Source organism: Lonchura striata, chromosome 4 (genome assembly GCF_046129695.1).
Source record: "Lonchura striata isolate bLonStr1 chromosome 4, bLonStr1.mat, whole genome shotgun sequence".
Lineage (NCBI taxonomy): Eukaryota > Metazoa > Chordata > Aves > Passeriformes > Estrildidae > Lonchura > Lonchura striata.
The window spans coordinates 76,539,024-76,556,285 of record NC_134606.1 but is presented as its reverse complement, the minus strand read 5'-3'; the positions used below and the strand labels follow the sequence as shown (position 1 = coordinate 76,556,285).

Below are 17,262 nucleotides of genomic sequence, written 5' to 3'. Positions count from 1 at the left end.
TTCTCAACTTTTTCTATCAAAATCTGGGAGAGCAAATGGCTCTGTCAAACCCTCAATCTGGAGTATTTCTTTTAACATTTTGCCTGAATATCTTTGATATAGGCAGGATGTGGATGGGGTCAGAGTGCTGGAAATCTGTGTAGTATTTTTCTTATTAAAAACCCACATTTTTATTAAGGGACTTTTCCACCTGGAAATATCCACGTGCCTTTGTCCTCCACCTGAAGTAGAGGTTCACTGCAGCAGTATTACCAAAAACTCAGTGCTTACAATGCTGAAAACAGGCACTCTCCCTGAAATTTTTACCAGTGAGAGCTCGATCCCCTCCTTCTGCATAAGCCTTTTTCTTTTCCTGGCCTTGATGCCAAATTAGGCTGCACAAGAACTGCAGCACTTGGGAGAGTCCAGTTCACTGGAGCTGAAAGTCTTTTTCCTGTAGCTATTGCCACCACTATTGGGGTGCCTGCTCCACTGGCTTTGAGGTCTCTGCTCAGCCCCCAGCCCTGTCTCTCGTGTGTGACTGCTGCCTGGGTTGGGAACAGAGAGTAACAACTGGATTTTCAGGGTTTTGGTACATCAGTCTTTATGTGAGGCAAAACTTTGTGCAGTGAGGCCTTGGTGTCCTGGGACAGGCGTAAAGACTGCAGAAAATAACTCTTTGTGCACTCGAGTGGTAAAGCATAACCAGAGCCTCGAGACTTGGGGGCTGAAGTGAAAGCTCTGGGGAGATGTTAGAACCCCCAGCAATTAATTATTTCCATTAATCAAATTATGGCCAATCAAGCAATCAAATTATGAGCAGTATGATTGCTCGAAACATGCCAATTTTAGAGGAGTTCATGGAAATTTGAAGTGTATTCCCCAAAGGAAAGATACTGCCATCTGTGTAGGCTCAAACACCCAGCTGAATCCCAGAGTCAGAAGCAAGTTTTAAGGAGATAGATTTCACACTCTCTCTTTTCATTCACCATCAAACTTCCCATTCAGCATCATATCCGCTGACTATTGATTTTCGTTTTTCATCTGCTTAGCTGATGGAATTAGGGCTGTGTCACGTAAATAGGACAAACAACAAGCTTTAACCTTCTGGAACTTGGCTGCACCTTTTTCATAAATAAATAAAAAGAGAGGTTTTGATGAGGCTGAAATAACACCAAAATAAAAGCAGTGGTTTATTTACTAACAGAGCATGTAGTGCTACAGGCATCACTGAATTTTTTACATGGAGAGTGATTCTGGTGGTTATGTGAATTTTAATATGCTGCATAGACCATTGAAAACTGCTAAATGTTTTTTCAAGTTGGATATTGAATTGTTTTATGCAGATTATAACAATCATTTGAATGTTCTTGCAGGCAAAAGTTATATGTACTGTCAGCTCCCAAATATTAGCATTTTAATTTTTATTTTGATTGATGGAAGGATGAGGGGTTAGAGAATTGTTTTTGTTCAATGACATTGTCTTTCAAGGCGAATATCTGGATATTAAATGGCTTATCACTCTTTTTTGTATTCTTGGTATCCTAAACAGCTACTGAAGCTTTCTAGAATCACTACATGCATCATAGAGATATTTAGCACCATAAGGCTAATGGCTCTGTAAATGAATGTTGGTATAATTTGCAACTTTTCCCATTCAGCTTTAAAGCTGATCCAGAATTTCTTTACAGGCTAGCTCACCCAGCTAATAAAGCTTTTCTGTTAAGACTAGTGGATGTAGCATCCAGCCATTAAATATCTATTTACTAAAGGTAATTCAAATACAGTATCCCATTATTATTAGTTATTGATGAGCCTAAAATATTTTTCCCTTGCTTTCTCCCTCATGCCTCTCAATCCACGTGTGTCATTAAACCTAAGAATCTTATATACAAGGAAAAAACAAATATATAATATATAGGGGTGGGGCTGTGTGTTATATATATTATTAAATTGTGTATCCTGTCTTTGACCTTAAAAAATAGGAGTTTTGCACTTGCCCTAATTCAAATTTTCTGTGGCTCATGAGAATAGTTATAAATACTGTGTCCTTTGAATCATTAGTAAGTTAGGGTTTAGTGCTTGTCAATCTAGTTAAAAGGCTAATGTCAAATTGTCTCTTTTTTTGTGCTATGCTTGTTTTCCATAAATTGACAGAAAACAATTTATTCAGTCTTTCTTCCACTAATTGATTATGCAGATATTATTTATCATGCTCTGCAAGCACATCTTTGCATAAATTGGATGTGCTTTATCATTCTGAGTTACATTGTATTTACAAATGCCCTATTTTCTGCTCATCATTGACGACTTTATTCCATGGTAAACTCATCTTCATTAGAAGGGCTTAAGCACAACTGTTCATTTATCAGCTGGGGAATTTGCTGAAAATCCCCACCATGTTTTCTATCTTTAGCAAATTATTTTCCCAACAAATATGCTTTCAAATCCTACAGAGTTTTTCTCAATGAAAATACTGTAACTAGGAAGAATGATTTTCTCTTAGCACCTCACCCTCAAGGTATTTCTTTTAGCTGCTATTAAGTTTTACAAGTGACTAGTGTTTTACTGTTTAACTAAAAGAGACAATGACAGCAAGGAGGTGCAGCATCCCTGCTATTTTCTAGAATGGCAGTATTGAGGTCATCCCAGTTAGGAGTGTTTCCAGACTAGCAATTTACTTGGTTAAAGGAAGGCTTGTCTGAGTATCTTCTCTGTTTATTGTCTTTTTCCTAGTCATGAATGTTGCTGATAACAACAATGAATATTGCCCACGCGTGATGTTTCAGAATTCGACCGAGTCCAGGGAATTTATTCAGAAGTATGATTCATTTTCAGGTACTTTATAGCTTTTTTTCTTCCCAGCTAAGAAAGTATTTTGTCATTGCTCTAGTGAGATGTAATTACAGTAATTCATCTGCAGTCAAAAAATTTCAGGCTCGAAAATCTCCTCTGTGATTGCACAGCCATAAATGTTATGTTAAAGCATAAGAACTACCATTAGTGTAAATAAAAGCTCAGCGTCCTGTGGCGTAGGAGGCATTGCCCGCTTCCCCGTGAACTGGCAGCCTGTGGGAGCTCCTGCGCGCCCAGGCCCCAGAATCCATGTCAAAGCCCAGCCATTTCCTGCTCCTTCCTGCAGGCAGCACGGTGCCAGCGGCAGCTCCTCTTGCCGGAGAAGGAGCCGGCGGTGCCAGCACAGCCCAGCTGTGTGCCCACAGAGCCCCCGACAGCGCCCGCCGGGGCGGGCCGGCGCTCCTGCACGGAGCGGGCAGCGGCACACGGCTGGCCCTCCGCTGGCACTCCGGCTGACGCGCCAGGCGAGGGGCCCTGGCCTGGAAATCCACGACCAGAAGGTGACGGGGCAGCAGGCCGCTGCAGCAGCGTTGTGACAAGTGGCAGGAAGCAGGGCTGCTCCTCTGGCCTGTGTGCGGGCAAGGCTCTCGCGGCGGCAGCCGCAGAGCCGCCACGGTGCTGCAGGGAGGAGCGGCGCCGGGCCGCGTGCTCTGCCACGATGGCCAGAACAGGGGAAAAGGAAGGTTTGCTGCCTTACCATGTTTTGCTTTTTATTATTTTCTATGATTTTTCTATGAGAAGAAGAACCAGTGTCTGATGAACGTCTAAAGGAAATAGGCATCACTCTGTAGAGAGCAGTTGTGTCTCTTATCTACCTTGGAATAATGAGGCTGGAGCTCTGGTGCCTCGTCTGACATTTTCTGTGTTCAATTGAGCCACCACTTCGTTTGCTGTTGTGAAGTTACCTTTGGTGGTGCTAATTCCACACCTGCATTGCATAAGGAATTACTTTAAACATCTTTACAGGCCTCTACATTAACCTGGACGATCTTGCTCATGTTTGTGTACAACTGCTGGTTAACATTGGCTTTTAATTGAAGCAGCTTTCAAAAATCCAGAATAATTTTGAAATCTTCTTTTCAAGGAGAAAAAAACCTCCACAAACCAAACAAGCAAACAGTTATAGGTCACCCCTTAAACCGCAGGGAGAATCTCAGAATGTATATGTTATTTATACAGCTTTATTTGCTTTCCTCTATGTTACATAGGATGGTTACACCCGTGTGCCATACAGGGATAATAAAACATATACATAACGCAACTCCACACCCGTGCTTCTCTTAACATATGAATAATAGAATGCTGAATGCTCATCTGGTCTTCTTGCAGGGCTCTGATAAGGTTTTACTAGAATATTTCCCCTCCTATCCCTTGCCATTTAAATTAGCTTCCCATTGCAAAGAAAAAAATATTCCTTATATGATATGAATATGGAACCTGTGTAGTTAAATTTCTATTTCTACAAGCAATGACTGCTTGCTTCAGTGTTCACAGAAAGAGATTCTAAAAGAGGCCCAAGCGTAGCTGGAATGAATTCAGATTTGAATTTCAACAGACATTCATTGAAAGGTTTTTCCTTTAAAGGCATTGAGTTCTTCTGATGGCAAAGGATTCACCTAGCTCATGGTTTGTAAAGGACTGTCTGGACTTTATTGCCAGTTGTGAGTCACTGTGCAGGCTCACCAACCGTACAAGGAAAAATCAAGTCCCTAACCACAGATCTTCTCTTTCTATCCCCTTCCTCAGGGCTTGCTTTATTTCCAAACCCACAAACTCTAAACCAGAACAAATCAACTCAAATTGCTCAGTAATAATCACCTGAGGCCCTGCCAGCCTCAGCCAGCTGGGAGGTGGCAGCAAGCAGCCTCATCTTAGGAGATTTTCTTTTGTCCCAGCTTTGTCAGCTCTTTCATGACTCCATCAGAAACACAATCCCAGCCCAGTAACCTTTAGGGTGCCAAATTAGCTTTAGCCAATGACCATCTCCTCTGCTCTTTGGTGAGGGCTGTCGATTTATGCTGGTTTACCACATTTTCATACAGGTAACTCACATTCCCCACAAAAATGAGATCACTTTAAAAAGAACCGATACTTCAATAATAGGCCCTTTCATAACCTGAAACTGTGAGGACTAATGCTGAACGGAATTCAGGGAATTTCTGGGAAATGAGGAGATCTGCAGTAATTTGGAGTAGCTTTTGGCTTGATTAATTGACATATGTAGTAGTTTTGAATTGCAAGAAGTTTATGGTTTTGTTTTTAAGGATGGCCAGTACATAATTTAATATCATATGTGTTCATCTTACCACTCTAAAGGAGGGAAATTAAATTAAGACAGGATACAAGAGAAGATAATGTAAATATAAGAGTTTACATATATAAATGCATTTATTTATAGATGTGAAGCTTTTGGGATATGCAGAATATTCAAGCACAAGCACTTGTGTAGACATGTAAACCACTAATGGTGCATTTTTCACAAATCCACAGGGAAGATTTTTTTTTTCCTGAAGTCCTCCTTCCTTCCTAGAAAAGGAAACCTGCTGCAGTGTTTTAAGAACGCTTGAAGGATCATGTGAGTTGTTCTAGAGAAGAGAGCTATCCTGTCTGTCAGATGGCAACATATAGCCTTCACAAACCAAATTATTTGGCTTTTATTTGCTTCTGTAGCAGCTGAACAAATATTCCTTGTACTGCTATAAGTGGTAGTCTAATTTCTTCCAACAGACCAGATCCATTGAGCCAGCAGGTCAGTGCAAAACACTGTTAATGACAGTGTGCTGTGAGTATGTTGCAAGTAAAAGCCAATAGTTTTTACTTAAAATTGCCATGAAGGATTTGGGGATGCTCTATTGCCAGTAGAGCATGTAAAACCTGATACCATTCTGCTTAGCAGCAGTTTAATTGTTACCTGTAAGGTAATTTTAAGCGGTAACAAAATACAGACTAAAAAGCTCCTCTTAAATAAAAACCCTTTGAAAAATGAAACTCTAAGGAAAGATTAATGTCAGACAGAGAATTTAAAGCTGAATAAAAACCATTAAGGCAATGAATAAAATTAAGCTGTACTTGAAAATTGATTAAGTCTTGCTAAGTAGCCAAAAGGGAACTACCAAAAGATCCCTACTGCCATAAACTACTAACTCTTACACTCAGGGCCCAACTCTCTAAATTGGGTCTTTCTTTTCAGTCTGGAGCTGGAAGGTGTTTAGTCCTCTTCTCACTCTGCTCACCTTCTTTGTCTCCATCTGTAAGACTGATTCCTCCTTCGTGTTTGGAATTGCTTCCTGCAGTGTTTAGCAGCAGAGGAGCTGGGGATGATGCATGTCCCCTGTGCCTCCCAGTGTGCAGGTGCAAGCAGAGAGCAGAAATGCAGCTGACATCACTCACTGCGGCCTCCCATCTTCTTGATTGCTCTGTACTTCCACTAACATAGGAACTGAGGACAGGGAAAAAAAAAAAAAAAATATATATATATATATGGCCCTGCCTGTTGCGTGCCATGGGACAGGAGACAGTGTTTGGAGGAGGAACAATGTCACTTGTTATGGTGCTAATACTTCATGCTGCTAATCCTAGCTGCAACATTTTCTATAACCAGGTTTCCAAGGTACCAGGCTAATTTTATAACCATAATATCTTTTTATGGTGTTCAATATAATATAGCATAAGAAATACAGCTTGTGGCAGATATGGTGCCTTAGCAGGCTCTGAGAGGCCAGTCTGCTGGCTGTCACTAAATCTAACCTCTGTTGGAGATCTTGCCAAAGCAAAGCAATTGGAATTAAGAGTTTTGAAGGCTGAGTGTGATCACTTAAGTGTAGGTGGCCTGTTGATTTAAACAGGAACATATTTAGGTACTAATGGCAGATTAAGGATGTATTTCAACAAAGCAAGAAGAAAGGGAGGTATGATAAATAAGGAAACGTAGTAAAATAAGCCATAAACCAGACTTTCTCCAGTGTGCTATTTCACTAAGAGTACTGACTTCACCAGCAAATTTTCCCCATGTTCCTCTTGGCAAATTGAGTGTAAGTAAAAGCCATAGGTTCCAAAGCCAAGAGAGGGGTGAGGAAAGGGTATAGGAGATCATGACCTTCACTGCCCCTTTCCAGGGTCTGTGACAGATACTGGAAGTCAGCAGAGCAAGGAGTTGTAGTTTTTCCAAATTTCTGAACAGCAAGGAGTGCTCACATGGGTTTTCGTGTCAGAGACTGTCTCACTGCTGAACAACTTGCTGAAGTTAAAATTTTAATGAAAATTGAAAGTTTAAGTGCCACAATTTTCCATATCATTTTTCCCCTAACATGATTTATTGACCACTTATACATGATACATTCTCCTGTCACAAGTAACACTCTATATATTTATTTTCATGAATAATGACTACCATTTTAATTGATAGTTTCAAACAGAGAAGGAGATTTATTTCTACAATGAATGAAACTGCCCCCAATATAGAGACTCTATAAATTATTTTATGTACTTCAGTTTTCCTCTTGCAACACAGTATGCTCCTAATCTTAACAGAAATCAATCAAATAAGATCTAATACATCACTAAACACCGGCTTCTCTAAAGTATACTAGGACATTCTTCTATAATGCTTGTAAAATCTGTCTTAAGCAGTATTGCCAGGAGCCTTTGACGTGGCTGTTATATGTGTCTGTAAGATGTCTGTTTCATTCCCTGGTACCTTATTTGTCAGCTTTTTTGGCACCCTACCTATACACTTATAACATAATTACTTTAGTCAAACACATCTCAATTATGCTACCCTTTCTCAGCTAAAAAATTTAAATTCAACGGTGTTAAAAATTAAATATTGATTCCAGCAGTGCATGAGCTCATGTGGGCAGGTGATGTATTATGCATTCACTTCTGAGTGTGACACCTAGAAGTCAAGTCTGCAAAGGATTCTTACCTGAAGAGATCACAGTTCATGCCTGAAATCCACATTACTTGCAAATGATCTCATTCTGATATAGGAGCCCAAGCCAACAAATGCTGTGTGCTCACAAATGCCTCAATCATATGCTGCAGAACTATTAAAGGAAAAAGCCTGCATACATTCCTGTGTCTAGTATAAAACACTACAGCTTGCTGTGAATCATTTCAAAATAGAAATAAAAAGTTACAGAGCATGCACTAGCTGGTGTCTTTAAGAACAAGCAAAGCCCCAAACAAACACAAATTCCTGAACAAATTACATTGCAAAACATTGATCCAAATATCTTTGTAATACGTCCAGTAACCAGTAATTTAGAGAGCTATCATTTATTCTTCAAAGTCAGGATCATTCCTACAGTTCTATTCCTCTTTAATAAGGATTTCCTCCTTGTAGCCTGACAAAAGTTTCCTAAGGCATTACTCCAATCTCTATGTAAACATTTGCATAAGGGATTTTACATCCATTCAGAAATCCCACATTTATGCACCAGTTCTGGAAAGTTTTGATGGTGGCATTTTACTATTTTTCAGTATTTTAAGAGACTGGGGATGGGAACACTGACAGATATGATGAGTAAAGGGCAGAGGACAGAGTTTGTGAATGTACTATAGTTGAAATAAATGTGAGCACCCAAAAGTGAATTTCAAAATGTAACAATAAGTTTTGGCAAAGACAGAGTAAGAGAAAAATTTGGGCAGATGCCTTGCCTTCAGTAAGGCACTACCACCTACTACTTTAGTTAATTATATTCTAATCTTACTTCACTTTAGTAAACTGTATATAACACTTGGAGCCAGGTTCTACTTCCTATTTCTGTTCACAGAGCACTCTGTATTTTTTTTTTTTAGTTGAGAGATGATGTTCTGTGGTAAAATATTAGTAACATAATGTATCAAGATGTTTTAATCATAAGACTATTGCTTACAGATCTGGCATTCATGCCAGATGTGCTGTATAATGGATGTACAGCAATTTAGCATTTGTACCTCATGTGTAATGTTGTCTTTGCTTTCATATCTATTGCTTTAGCTACAGCTATGGTATTTGAAAGAAAATGTGACTGCAGGACTGTATAGGAATTTGAGTAGCTTTTATCTATGTCTGCATTAACATGCAATTCCTTTTCTCCCTCTAAAACAAGCCATTTTCTTGAGAAAACAGAGGCGTGATTGCTGGAAACTGTAGTTTTGTATTCTGTTGTTTGAGCTATGAAATCAAAATATGTTTTAATAAATTGCTCCATCAATACATTCAGCTGTTAAGCTAAAGCAAAGACATAAAAGTCGATCAAAAGACGCCACTCACTGCAGGGAACAAGTGAAGCAGTAAAGAATTAAACCTAAAGCTACATAGCTCCTTTCCTTTGGTAGCAGCAAAGTAATTTGCATTATTCATTTCACCCAGGGAAGACAAAAAACCCCCCACAAAACCCCCCAAATCCAACAACATGAATAGATTGAAAGGACCAGATGGAATCTAGCTGGCAAACAAAGCAGAGGTAAAGTGAGTGAAGCAAAGAAAGCTAAATCAAATGTAACAAGGCTGCAAAAGGGTTCTAGAAATATCTAGGGAGAATAGAAGGAGACCACTGAAAAGTAACAAAGGGACCACATAAGTGAAGGCTGCAAGATGGATGAAAAATGTTCAAAACTACTTTTTCTTAGTTTTCAGTATAATAGAAAATGATGAAAGTGGAGAAGATTGTGGAGAATATAATGTAGGAAGACAGAAAACTATTACAAGCAGTGGGCCAGAATTGTGCTTAACTTGAACACAAGGGCCTCATTTTCTGCCTTCTTTCTCCTTGTGGGTCCCTTCCAACCCAACACAGTCTGTGATTCTGTGATACGTTGAATAATGCTTATATTGCAAGCAGCCCCCTCTTCAAAGGCAGGGAAAAAAGGGAAGTGCTGGTGGTATAAAATGAAAGACAGAGTTACAAAGTGTAATGCAAGCACACTGCCCTGAGAGCATCCTAAAACCTCTCATTAAAACAGTATGGAAAACGTTACCAGAAACGAGTAGCTGTTCAGAGTAAATTGTGTTTTCCCTCATTTCAGGTGTGTTGTGATAGAAGTGGGAGACAGCCATGGTAGTGCAGGTGTCTTTAACACGTGTGCTGTGTCACAGAAGGTTTAGGTTAGATGGTGGGAACATTTCTTCACCCAGAGAGTGGCTGGGCACTGACAGAGCTCCCCAGGGCAGTGTCACAGCAGCTCCAGCAGCATTTGCACAATGCTCTCAGGCACATTGTGGGAATGTTGGGGGCTGGCAGGAGCTGGACCTTGTAGGTCCCTTCCAGCTCTGGATATTCTATGATTCCAGCACCCCAGCACCATGAAAAAACTACAGAAGGCATGCTTTAGGGTATTAATGAGAGCCAAATGAGGCACAGACCATGCATTCATTTAGATTTTATTTTATTTAGTCTGAAAATACAAAAAAATTATTTTTATTTAAAAGCCTAAACATATTGTGAAAGAGTATTTCAGAACAATTATGTGGATGCAAACATCTTCACTCCCATACCCTTGGTTCTGTAAAATTCCCCCCTACTCCACCTTGTTATTTTGCTTTTAAATGCTTGGTGTGATCTGGCACTACTGAGCTCTTCACAGGTTATGGGCCATCTCTTGATTTAAGTTCATGTTAATTGAGAATGTCTGTGCTCTTTAGGCAAATATTTCCAAGGCATTCTTGCCTTCTCTAGTAAAAAACACATAAGCTTTTTAATGCCAAACTCATGATCATTAAACTTTTTTTTGTACTACAGTACCTACTACTATGAAAAATTTTATCCTTATTTATGTTCCTGCAGACCAGGAGCAATTAATCTGTTATCCTTCTCCATGTTGACCAAAATAATCACCCAGTCTAAAATGGATATTCCAGATCTTGGATAATAGTTGTGACTTTGTTTTTCTGAACTCTTTCCAGTATGTCTGCAGTCTTTCTAAGTGGAGGATAAAGACTTTAAATGTGAGAAATGTAATTGCTTTCCAAAGGTAACAGACTAAGGGATTAGTACTAGTCAATAAATGAGGAAATGTTTATTTTAGGGATGCCAGACACATGGCTTTCAGAGGGCTGGCTGCAATTAGATACTGTCAGAGGAAAAAAGGAAATGCAGTGTAATCTGCATTCTGATGTCCCCACAGAGAGTCTGATATGTAGCTCATAGTACCAAGAAGGACTCTTCCAATTGATTAGAACAGTTTTGAAGCAGCAGGTTTTATGTAAAGCCAGGGAATCAGCCAAGGACTTTGCCAAGCTCTGGTGAAAACAGAATTATGGATTCTGTTTTTCACTGCTTGTGAGAGCTCTGCAAACAGGCAACAAAGAACACTGAAAGGATTAAAAGACATAGCTGTAAGGTCCCCAAAACCACTTCACAGGCCTCTTGAAAGGTTTTCTAGGGCCTAACCTAGGAAACAAGAAGAAAAAGAAGAGAAAAGTATACAAGAAGTCCAAATAACATACAATTGCTATTTCAATAATCGTCAGTCTAGCTACAATAAAAATGTCAATCTATGCAAGTCATCGCTCCCCACCCTGTGAGTCTCTAAAACTCAGGCAAGTTGTGATGCAAAAGAGGATTTGGCGGAGGAATTCATGAAATCAGCCTTTCAGCTGCAGTGACCAAGGAGTCCAGCAGATTGGCTGGTAATTTCCTTCTTGTTTCCTGATACAGTATTTTTCTTCTGTAAGGTCCTGCCTTTTACATACTCCTCGCTCATTTATTAATACAATATCAAACATTAGACAATTTAATAAACCCATTTTTGATACTTGCTGGACTTGTAACATGAGCTCCAAAATAGCATGGCGAGTTCAATTTAGGTTCTTTATTACTTATTGATATTGCAAATGAATTGCACTCCTTGTGAAAAAATACAAACTTCAAGGATAGGCCAGTTTTCAATGGTTAGGTTTCCTTGACTTTTGGAGCCTGTAATCTTAGAGGTCCAGGTATTATTATAACCCAAACAAACAAATATACATGTCCCAGATTACCATCCTCATCCCTCCCACCAACCAGGTTTCAGGGGAAGCCTCAGGATCCATACTGAGGGAAAGAGGGAAAAGTCAGCCCATATGTCTGTGTTTGGGGCTGGATAAGCTTTCTAAGCTTTTAGCAACTCCATCAGTGGAGAAGAGTTCATGTCGATTTCTACCTGGGTTTCCAGGGCCATTCTATCGTTTTAGATCAAAAATTAATTTTTCCTTTATTTCCCAACTAGCAGATACCTCTGTCTAAAACACGTCACCTCAGGAGCACTCTTCTCACTGTGCCAATTAAAATGTAAGGCACCAAAAAACTCTCCTAAAAGGGCTTATAGATTTCTTATATACTCTGAGGCTTACACACAGAGCAATACTGACAAGATAGTCTCAAGAGGTCAAAACAACAAAAAAATTTACTGGTAACTTCAGAAAATCAGAGAGCTTTGGCAGAAGTTTAGAGTAGCATTCAATCAACATAAAACAATTCACAAAGCCTTAGCTTAGCCCAAGCAACTTAGATAACTCCAAGCCCATCTGGTTTTAAGTTATTCAAAACTACAAGAAGACATAATTAGAAGGAGATGAAAGGGAAGGAGAGAAATAATATAGAAAATAACAAATATAGCTAGCACTCCTGAGTTCCAGCAGTGTTCAGCTTCCCAAGGGGAAGTGGGGTTAAGCTGTGTGCTTGCCCTGTGTCCTGGGCTGAGTGCCCTTTGGCTTTCCTGGCCATTCCCCCAGATGGGATTTTGGGTCATCTGGCCACCGTGGGGCTGGGCTGGGCTCCAGAGGTGGGTGTGGAGCATTGCCCGTGCTGTGCCAGGGATGGGATGCAGGCTCTGGGGTTTGGAGCATTGCCCGTGCTGTGCCAGGGATGGGATCCAGGCTCTGGGGTTTGGAGCATTGCCCGTGCTGTGCCAGGGATGGGATCCAGGCTCTGGGGTTTGGAGCATTGCCCATGCTGTGCCAGGGATGGGATCCAGGCTCTGGGCTGGGAGCATTGCCCGTGCTGTGCCAGGGATGGGATCCAGGCTCTGGGCTAGGAGCATTGCCCGTGCTGTGCCAGGGATGGGATGCAGGCTCTGGGGTTTGGAGCATTGCCCGTGCTGTGCCAGGGATGGGATCCAGGCTCTGGGCTGGGAGCATTGCCCGTGCTGTGCCAGGGATGGGATCCAGGCTCTGGGCTGGGAGCATTGCCCGTGCTGTGCCAGGGATGGGATCCAGGCTTTGGGTGGGAGCATTGCCCGTGCTGTGCCAGGGATGGGATCCAGGCTCTGGGGTTTGGAGCATTGCCCGTGCTGTGCCAGGGATGGGATCCAGGCTCTGGGGTTTGGAGCATTGCCCGTGCTGTGCCAGGGATGGGATCCAGGCTTTGGGTGGGAGCATTGCCCGTGCTGTGCCAGGGATGGGATCCAGGCTTTGGGTGGGAGCATTGCCCGTGCTGTGCCAGGGATGGGATCCAGGCTTTGGGTGGGAGCATTGCCCGTGCTGTGCCAGGGATGGGATCCAGGCTCTGGGGTTTGGAGCATTGCCCGTGCTGTGCCAGGGATGGGATCCAGGCTCTGGGGTTTGGAGCATTGCCCGTGCTGTGCCAGGGATGGGATCCAGGCTTTGGGTGGGAGCATTGCCCGTGCTGTGCCAGGGATGGGATCCAGGCTTTGGGTGGGAGCATTGCCCGTGCTGTGCCAGGGATGGGATCCAGGCTCTGGGGTTTGGAGCATTGCCCGTGCTGTGCCAGGGATGGGATCCAGGCTCTGGGGTTTGGAGCATTGCCTGTGCTGTGCCAGGGATGGGATCCAGGCTCTGGGGTTTGGAGCATTGCCCGTGCTGTGCCAGGGATGGGATGCAGGCTCTGGGGTTTGGAGCATTGCCTGTGCTGTGCCAGGGATGGGATCCAGGCTCTGGGGTTTGGAGTATTGCCCGTGCTGTGCCAGGGATGGGATCCAGGCTCTGGGGTGGGAGCATTGCCCGTGCTGTGCCAGGGATGGGATCCAGGCTTTGGGTGGGAGCATTGCCCGTGCTGTGCCAGGGATGGGATCCAGGCTCTGGGTGGGAGCATTGCCCGTGCTGTGCCAGGGATGGGATCCAGGCTCTGGGTGGGAGCATGGCACTGCCTCAGCAGAGCAAGGCCTGACCTGTCCCTTTTCCCCACAGGTGCACCCAAAATGTTTTGAGCGACAAATCCTTCCAGTCTCTCGCAGTGGGGTACCTGAAAGAGCCAAATGCACACAGTTTGGAAAGAGGAAAGCTTAAGAGATGCACAGCTGCTCTGTAAATTCCTTCCAGAAATGAATGTATCATCCTACAGTTTCTCTGTGAATTACCTCTCTGCATCTTGTTAAAAATACGAGGTGTACACAAAGGGAATAACGTGATGTGCGCTCTAATGCACAACTGCTGTCCTTTTTTTATGAGAAAATTCCTCCCATTCCTTCTTGTAATCTATTTCTCAGCTGGGTCACTTTCAACTCGGCTCAGAGCTTTGCAATCGAGTTCAGTGGGAGAGAAGTATTTGCAAGTTATAAGGATTAGTTACTTTGAACTCTGAGTACCAGTATTCCTGCAGCATAGAAGATAAAAAAGAATTTGTGTGAATTGGAAAATAACAAAGCATCTTTACTCTTCTTTGTACCTTCCCATGATAAAAAAAAATAGAGCTGAAATGAAGAGTATGACAGAATTCCCCTTAAATTCAGTAGTGTCTGTTATTGAATTTTTCATTAACATTTATCATTTTCCCCCCTCAGCAATATAACAATGGCAAAATAGTCTGTGTAATTAATTGCACATACAAAATATGTATATAGAGCACTCGGTAGAAAAAGCTCTTGCATAACATAAAAGCCACATAATTCATTTCTCTAATGCAGTCAGGTATGGACAGCATATGTGCATATATACATACATACAGACACGCCTTGTGGGTATCCAAAGCTACAAGATGTCCTAGGGAGGGGAAAGAGCCTAAAGCTATAAATTCAACAACTCATGTGTTGATGCATTAGTACTTATTTCCATGACATGTGTATGTATTCTCAAAAGTTCAATATTTTTATTAATGATAAAATATGCGTTCTTATTTCCGCCATGTATTTTTCTTGATCTTCCTGTTAAAATATTATATTGTTTAAGTGACTAGAAATTATAAAAATTACAGCCAGCTGTTCAGCTCAGGTACCAGGCATGCTCATGCTATCTATACATATATAAATACCTGTCTTGGTGTATTAGTAGGATCTGACAATCTTGTTATTCTGTGACTACTGTGAATTTTCCGTGTACAGTCACAGCGAAGGACCTCCTGGATTATAGACTTGGCATGTCTTGGATCCGATATCAGGGGCTTCAATCTGTTTGCAAAATATTGTACATGCTCCTTTATTTTCCAGGGAGGATAATCAGCTATTGTTTTTTGGGAACCCAGTGAATACCACTTTCAAAATAATGTCCCACGTGTTTTTCTCTATTTTCTCCCAAGCAGGTATGCAAACTCCTGTTAACATTCTCTAGTATTTTGTCCCCACAAGTATAAAAAGAGAAAATATATTTCCACAAATATAAAAATACCTACTTAATTGCAAAGTCTAATATATTTATCTTGGATTTACTTCTCATGACAGAAGTCATTGAAGTTGTGATGAAGACAGCCAAATCTCTGTTGATAACATAGTTATGCTTTGTAACTAAAGCAAGTCCAATAGCAACTCTAAGTACTCTAAGTAATTTCAAAAAATTGCTCTTTATCTTTCATTACTTCAATGATTTCTAGCTTGTGTTTGAACATTCATTAATTAAATCAGTCAACTGTAGGAAAGATATTTTACATACTTTAGAACAATACCTAAAAATAGTCAAGTCAGATGTTCATTACTAAACTTATCCATGATGTGAGTTCCAGAGCAGTCATTAGGGCCTTTTATAACCATTGTGAGTCATTCTGAGTATTTCTTAAACTTTCCAAGATGCAATTTGTTAGTTAATTTCTGTTTGCAATATTTTTCCTTAGAAAGCACTGGAATTTTCCTTAGAAAAAACTGGACATTGGTCCAGTAGGATCAGCTATTCCATTTTTGCTTGCCCAAATTTTTCAATGACTTTCAACAAGGTGCTGAAATCCTTACTCACAGTGAAGAAATGGTAGCCTACAGATGGTTTTCTTAGAAATCAGAAGAGGTAAGTAGCTTTAATATCTGCTGTGGGGGTGTTTCAAATCTTCCATTATCCCAGGAAAGCCAGACTTCATCGAGGAGAGAACCACTAAAGAGTGCATCAGAAACACCAGAGGGAGCAGTGAGAGTAACGAGGCACTGATCTTCAAATTTGAAATAAGCTGAATGTGACATTCTCTGGACAGAGAGACACAATTCTGTCTCTCAGGAGAAGCACAGAGAGAAGAAGAGAAAACAATCTTTATCTCTGCTCCTTTGCTTTCCCCACGTGGAATGTGGTTGGAGATTGTTCACCTGCAGTGGTGGCTGGGCTGGATTCTGGTGAAGTTTGGGTTCAGTGACCAATGGATCCAGCTGTGGCTCACATTCTCAGCACAGAGTCACGAGTTTGACTTAGGTAAGTGAGAAGTAAGTATGTAGAACAGTATAGTATCTCTTTAAATAGTATATTAATGTAATATAGTATAGTTTTAATAAAGCTATCCTTCAGCCGTCTGATCTGGAGCCAAACATCATTTCTTCCCCCATCCGGGGTTTGCTGCATTTTTACTATAAGCTGTATAAAAATCTGAGCTGATATCCACGTAGAAAATTTATTATCCAGCCTCTTTTCACCTACCTAGAGGCACGAATGCCAGGAGTAACTCAGACCACTGGATATGTTGATCCTAATGTAGCTGCCATGCCCATTCAATAATTTCTGAAAGGACTAAATAGGCATCTGTAGATTGATTCCCCTTAAGGTTTCTCCATTGCATACACTGGTAAATATTTCATAATAATTACTTCTCAACTAAAGAGCTGATGAAGGCTGACTCATGGTGAATATTTTGAACTTTTCAAATGGTGTCACTGAAGCTCAAAGCAGAAAATATGCAGAATGATTAAATTGTGGAGAATAGAGCTGTATGCATATTTCCTTCAGTAACTGATCCACTGAAAGACTAACACTTGTTTTGAAAAATGAAATGCCTAGATAAGCATTAGATTAATGAAGTACACCAAGTAAAGTGAAATGTACCAGTGTTTATGACCTCTTTTAACAGGAAGTTTAGTAGCAAGACACGATAGCAGCATTTTTCTTTCTTGCTAATAAGCATTATATTCTGCCCTGAGATATATCTTTATAGCTACTCAAAACTGTAAGATATGGGGAAAAATGCTTCACTGAAAGGGTGGTCAGGCATCTGAACAGGCTGCCCAGGGAAGTGGTAGTAGAATCATCACACCTGGCAGCATTTACAAAAACAGGTGCATGTATCACTAGGGTATATGTGCTCATTAGTGGTGAACACAGTGGTG

General features: G+C 41.1%; 1 long non-coding RNA gene across 1 annotated transcript; it reads left to right on the top strand.

Annotated features, from left to right (window-relative positions):
- Window positions 1-2,781: 2,781 nt before the first annotated feature.
- LOC116183586 (uncharacterized) lies at window positions 2,782-14,879 on the top strand. The gene is made up of 2 exons (XR_004148221.2): window positions 2,782-2,817; window positions 13,946-14,879. It is a non-coding gene; the product is annotated as an uncharacterized LOC116183586 (long non-coding RNA).
- The last annotated feature ends 2,383 nt before the right edge of the window (window positions 14,880-17,262 follow it).